The sequence below is a fragment of the Cynoglossus semilaevis genome, chromosome W (genome assembly GCF_000523025.1).
Source record: "Cynoglossus semilaevis isolate Cse_v1.0 chromosome W, Cse_v1.0, whole genome shotgun sequence".
Lineage (NCBI taxonomy): Eukaryota > Metazoa > Chordata > Actinopteri > Pleuronectiformes > Cynoglossidae > Cynoglossus > Cynoglossus semilaevis.
The window spans coordinates 14,680,913-14,687,301 of record NC_024327.1 but is presented as its reverse complement, the minus strand read 5'-3'; the positions used below and the strand labels follow the sequence as shown (position 1 = coordinate 14,687,301).

General features: G+C 42.1%; 1 protein-coding gene and 1 long non-coding RNA gene across 4 annotated transcripts in view; one reads left to right on the top strand and one right to left on the bottom strand.

The window, feature by feature from the left end:
* LOC103397252 (transcription factor 7-like 1-A) overlaps window positions 1–6,389 on the top strand; it is a 287,021-nt gene that overhangs the window by 37,156 nt on the left and 243,476 nt on the right. The window lies entirely within an intron of this gene.
* On the bottom strand, window positions 2,671–4,600 carry LOC103397261 (uncharacterized). Its single transcript, XR_523431.3, has 3 exons — window positions 4,462–4,600; window positions 4,283–4,387; window positions 2,671–4,130 (listed from the first exon to the last, which is right to left on the bottom strand). It is a non-coding gene; the product is annotated as an uncharacterized LOC103397261 (long non-coding RNA).

The following is a 6,389-nucleotide window of genomic DNA, read 5'->3' as shown; positions in this document are numbered from 1 at the left end:
ACTTAGGATCAACTGTTCAGAGCAGCGGAGACTGTGGAAGAGAGGTGAAGAATAGAGTACAGGCAGGATGGAACAGCTGGAGAAAAGTGTCAGGAGTGATCTGTGACAGAAGAGTGTCAGCTAAGGTGAAGGGAAAGGTTTACAGGACGGTGGTGAGACCAGCCATGATGTATGGTTTAGAGACAGTAGCAATAGGCAGAAGACAGGAGGCGGAGCTGGAGGTGGCAGAGTTAAAGATGCTAAGATTCTCTTTAGGAGTGACAAGAATGGACAGGATCAGGAATGAGGTCATTAGAGGGACAACACAGACAGGAAGGTTTGGAGAAAAGGCTAGAGAAGCCAGATTGAGATGGTTTGGACATGTGCAGAGGAGGGACAGTGGATACATTGGTAGAAAAATGTTAGAGATGGAGCTACCAGGTAGGAGAAAAAGAGGAAGGCCAAAGAGGAGATATACGGATGCAGTGAGGGAGGACATGCATATAGTTGGAGTCAGAGTAGAGGATACAGAAAACAGGGAGAGATGGAAATCAATGATTCGCTGTGGCAACCCATGAAAAAGGGACAAAGCCGAAAGAAAAAGAAGATGTTCCATGTCAGCATCACCACTGTACCTGTGTCTTGGAGTCTGGCCGGAGCCAAGGAAGAGTGCCGTCACAGCGCAGTTCAGCCATCTTGGGGCACACGTGGCAGACACACCCTCAGTGAAGAAACCCACTCCCAGGGACACAGCAAGATACGACGGGAGGATACCACCGCCAGGTCACCAGCACCGCCACAACCGGCCTACAGCAATGCGGTGTACGGCTGAACAATCGTCCTGCACAGCGTGTATCTTGGAAGCTGCTGACGGCCGCAGAAGAAGGCCGGACTGGCGGAAATGAGGAAGGGAAACCATAGCAACAGTCAACAGAAAGAGCGAGGGAACAAGAAGACAAAAATGCTCGTACTGCTACACTATTCATAAATATTCAGTGTTCCAGGACGGACTATACTCGTCTAATTTACCTACAATGTTTCCAACAATCTTAATTTTAGTCCATCAAACATACAGTAGATTTTCTTATTTGTAATTACAAAAGTACAGAAATGCACAGGAAACTTCAGAATAAACATGTTTGCACAATCGTAACCTAACAGTTGCACCAACGCTGATTTTATTCTGCTGTCCTCATTTCCCATCCATCGTCACATCCTCAACTATAACAAAGAGTCAAAAACAAGGCATAGAGACATACACACACCTGAATTATTCCACATTTGAAAACGGAGTGGGATTATAAAGTTGACACGCCCCTTTTTAACTGCCACGTCCTGAGGTGAAACAATGACAACATGAATTTTAGTCAAATTAGACTCTATCTTCATGATCAGAATTCCAAAAAACTGGATTCCAAGAAAACCACTCCCAATGTGGAGCCTGGAGAATCAGCATGAGAATCAGCATGAGAGAAACAAAACAACCTCAAGGGACTTGAAAAGTCAAACAAAGACACATGAAAATGTGGTTCTCAAAATACAAACATGTTGGTGCCGAAAATTACGTTATTCAGTCACCACTGTTGTCATCTAACTGCCACAGATAGAATGACCTGAAAAGAACCACACCTGACAACGTTGTACTTTTTACTCGCTGCGAGGGGGAGCAGAGAGACCAACAGCTTTGCAGAGTTGGCTCACCTAAGTCCCAAAGTGTATGAGGACTGCAGCTCCTTTTACTGAGAAAGTTTCACAAGTACTGGGCAGTTGTTTTTTTCTTTAAGTTTTACTCCCAGGGCAAAGTTCATCCGATTCCCATACTTGATGAGAAACAGACCTCATCCTTTATGGACCTACATTGTAAAAAACCTTTTAGGAGTACCTACTCCTGTCAAGCAGACCATTATTTAACACACTTAGATAACAGATTATGGTTCACCACACTTTGGATTAACACACTTTGGTAACTAACTATAAATTCTATTTACAAAACACTTGGAACGTTTTATATATAGTCCAAATACCACATTAATGTTGTGATACTTCACGTGATATCAGCTTTACATCATATAACATAGAGTACCATAAAAGCCCTGAAGTCGCTGCTTCTCATGTCAGTCAGTGATAGAAAAGACCAATAGGTCAAATGTATTACACATTTCACAACTGTAAACCTAGAGGCTGATTTTGGTGTTGCTGATACACACTGAGAAGAAATGTGAGCATTACATAAGATTTCTGCAACTCACGTGTAAGAGCAATGGACTCTGGGTGAGACACTGCTGTCAGTCATTCATTACCTGTTCCAGAGCAGATGCTGCATCAGCTGACACTGAGCTTCCCACACCCATCACAACCCGCTGGTTCTTACAGGCCTGTGCACTCACTCACATTCATGCTCTGGCCTGAAATGCCATTTGCTGCTGCCTCGGGTGAAAGCCAAACGACATAAACTCCAGGCCCCATTTCCAGGGGGGCTTCAATCTGTTTATACATATGCACGGGTAAGGGTCATCTCAAGTGATCCCTGCATGTTACTGAGTGCTGGATTTCTAAATAAACAAATGACTGTAACAGCAGAGGGATGCACATTTGAGAACTAAGGAACAATATCTCTGTCGTCCCCTTTGCTTGAGCATATTTGTTTTTACAAAGATATGTTCTTTCAACAGCAAAGTGATAAAAAAAATACTGTGTCTGTCCATATTTCTTAACTGCAGTGTCTTCAGCCTTTATCCAGTCTGATGGGGTGATAGGTAGATACATGTACAATAACCAACAGCCATAAGAGTAGATAACAAAATTACTTTTTACTTGTGGTTACTTTATATAACTTTTCACAGAATAAAGACTTTTGGAATATTTCCTGCTGCCTGGAGTCTGATCCCTGTACCTGGGAACATACATAGATTAACAAACAAGAAAAAAAGTTCACATATGAAAAACTTACATTTTACACATACACAGCCTCATTAAACCCTGGACGAGACAGATGGCTATTCCTACAGAAGACAGCATCAGGACACCTGTTGGCTCAGCTGTACCACTGGTGTGAGGAGCAGCCGTCTCACCGCATTCTTCCTTTTTGACTAGTGCAGGACTGACGGCTGCGGGAGCTACCTCAACGATGGCAGTGTTTGCCCTTGTGTGGACTGGGACTGCGAGTCCAAAGTTGCCTAAGCACAAAAAAGTTGCTTACGCCCTTTTCTACGCTCACGTTCAGATGTATCAAAACTGAAATGCGCGTAGAAATGTGCGGCGCCTCTTGTACAAACCTTGCATACGCACAAAAAAGTTGGTTACGCCTTTTTCTACGCTCACGTTCAGACGTCTCAAAATTGAAATGATCGTAGAAATGTATGGTCCTCCCGACAGCTCAAGAGCTGCCGTACGCACGTTTCTACAGCTGTCAGCCTTTGGCGACACTTGGTGCTGATGCTGGGAAACTGCTAATAATGTGAAAAAAATATATATAAATAAATAAATAAAAATAACAAGTAGTCATCAGAGTGATGTGCACATCAGACACTTATGAACTATTAACTCACAAGCGTGTTTGCAGTTATACGGGTGGATGTGAAAGAATGCAAGAAGTGTTGAAGAAATATTATTAACAATTACAGCGGTAGTGTTATTAGAACATCTTGCAATAAGACGGGAGCGTGTATTTAGGGAACGCGAGGATGGTTACTGGCTGATGAGGCGGTTTCGTTTACCAAGGCCAGTGTTACTGGACCATTTCTTTTTTACCACACACACTTTTTCCCTTTCATATTTACACCTGCGGACAAGTCACCAAAACACACACCTCGACGCTTCTCCACCTCTCTGACTAGGATCTATAGTTCGGCTTCAGTATAATACTTTTTGTCCACTTCCTTATGATGAATTCACCTGCAGATCATGGGATTCACGGCCTCTTTAAAGATATTTGCATACGTAGGTAGGGGTGTGGTGTGGTAATTCCGCATGTGCGCTCAATGGCACACTGGGATTTACAAATGAAACGTATTCCTGCGCACGATAAAATTTACGCACATTTAGTACATCAGGCCCCTGGTCTTCATGTGGACAACGGTGCTGTCGTCTTCTGAGCTTAAGCCAGAGCTGTGAGAAGAACTGTCCTCCAGACCGGAAGAAGGATGCTGGATCTGAAGACACAAATAACAAAATGCATATTCAAGAACATTTAACAGCAAAATTAGTCAGAAACACCACGAATGAAAGAACCGAACACATTAAACACGACTATACATGAAGGAAAATATTTTAGTTTTGAACACGGAGGAAGAATCGTCGTCACCTGAAATGGCTCTGTAATGCCTACGATGGTGCTCATGTTGTCGCTGTAGTAACCTAGTAGAAAGTCTCCTGAGCTTTTGGGAAGCTCCTCCTCGGTAAAAGTCACCTTTAAAGCACTTTGACATTAATTTAACGTGAAATTACATTTCTATGGACGAGTTCAGCATAAATCCAGGTCACCTGGTGTTCCTGTCGATGGAAATCTGCGTCCTCCTGCTTGGCCCACACGCCAATAGTGATGTGTCGTTTGCAAGTGATTCATTCAAAATGAACGAATCTTTCATATGACTCGTGCCTCCCGAGTCATATGAAAGATTCGTGACTCGTGACTCCCAAGTCATATGAAAGATTTGTTCATATTGAACTAGGTGGACGGAGTGGTGTATTGGAGTAGTGAGATTCAAACCCTCGGGAGAAACACGTGTGTGGGAGAGATTGTTTGGAGTCACCGCATTTGCACTGGAGCACCTCTTCCCCGTCCACGGATTAAATCACTGAACTTTTGTAAATAAACTGTGTTGATTGACTTAAGATCGTGTCCAGCAATTGGGTCCCACTTAAGGGGATTGGGAAACCGTGACTGCTTAACTCAGACTTAAGGACCTTAAAACTGCTCCGGAGCAATTTCACTCCACGGCGTATGTGGCCATAGCAACCGAGTCACCGTCACGGTCTAGCTGGCTTTGTGCAACTGGTGTTCTGAAGTTTTCTCCTTCCTAGTTTTTTGCTCCGCAAGTCAACTGCGCATGCGCGCATCGGCCAATTTGTCGCTGCAGACAAGCCATAGTTTTCTGCTACAAGGTTAGTTTCTTGTATTTTTAATACTTTATATGACCAGTATGCAATGCAGTCAACTTATTTAAACTTTGCCACGTGCATGAGATCGTGTCTGAATGCAGTTTGAATAGCTAATACTGCGATTTATCGTCATTTTCATGTAGTCATAAAACTTGCCCATATAGCCTCCGATTTTTTCAGCTGCTTTTAAACAGTACCTTACTAAATTTGCGTCATTTTCTTGTTGTCATAAAACTTCCTCATGTAGCCTTCGAACGTATGTGTATGCAATTCGAATGTCTAATAGCGCTGTGATTTTCCAGCTGTTTTAAAACAGTTCCTTACTAAATTAGCGCAGGGTTTACAGTATTGTATAAGCTCGTTTACAATTCTCTGATATTGGCCTACAGACTTCGAAGGAAGTGTATGGGCCCCTGACATTTATCCATGAAATTAAGCATTTCTCCCATTGAGTTATTGATCGCTATGTTTTCTTAGGTATATAATCGGATTGTATTCTAAAAGTTTCTGTTTCCCATCACACCAAGTACTCCTCTTGTCACAACAAACCTTGGTTTTAACTCAACCTCGCAGCTCCTTTTCTCTACATCTGCATGTTTTCAGTTTTAGCTTTAAGCAGCATGTTATGTTCAAGCTGGTTATATGTTTTAGCACACCTTTATAATTCCTTAAACATGGATATATATATCAAGCTGGTTATATGTTTATCCACAATAGCAATGCACATAAGCATTTTTAACTTCTGTCTATGATGCTTCTTAGTCATCACAGGGGGGCTAACTTCTTCTGGACAGGACTCATGTTCACATTTTGACCAGGGAAGACAGATGGCTTGAGAGAAGCATAAAATAAGCCATTTTTGTCAACCTGGAAAAAACAAAACTCAACAGAGGAGGTGGGCTGAAACACACCCTATCACCCACAAGGTATGTGTTACTTTTGAATGGGAGTTACTTGACATGGTATATGGATGTACTTTTGCACTAACAAATATATTGATCATTTTATCAGCCATATTTTATCTCAGTGCCATTGTGGCAAGTTCCCTCTTCTTTAATGGGCAGTTTAAAAGTCTCCATAAAGTGATGTACTTATTAAGAAAGTAAGTCGTTTTTGTTTTGTTTTTTTTATGTAGGGTCGAAACTCATCTTTATTAACGTACATATTTCTATATTATCTGTTACAGATGAAGTTCCCAGCAGAGAGTGTTTGGCTGTGTCATGTGAATGTTACTGCACATTGGATTCTTGTGGTCTGTTTCCAAAATGTTGGATTTCTGATGACTCAGTACTTTGACAGATTTTCTCTTT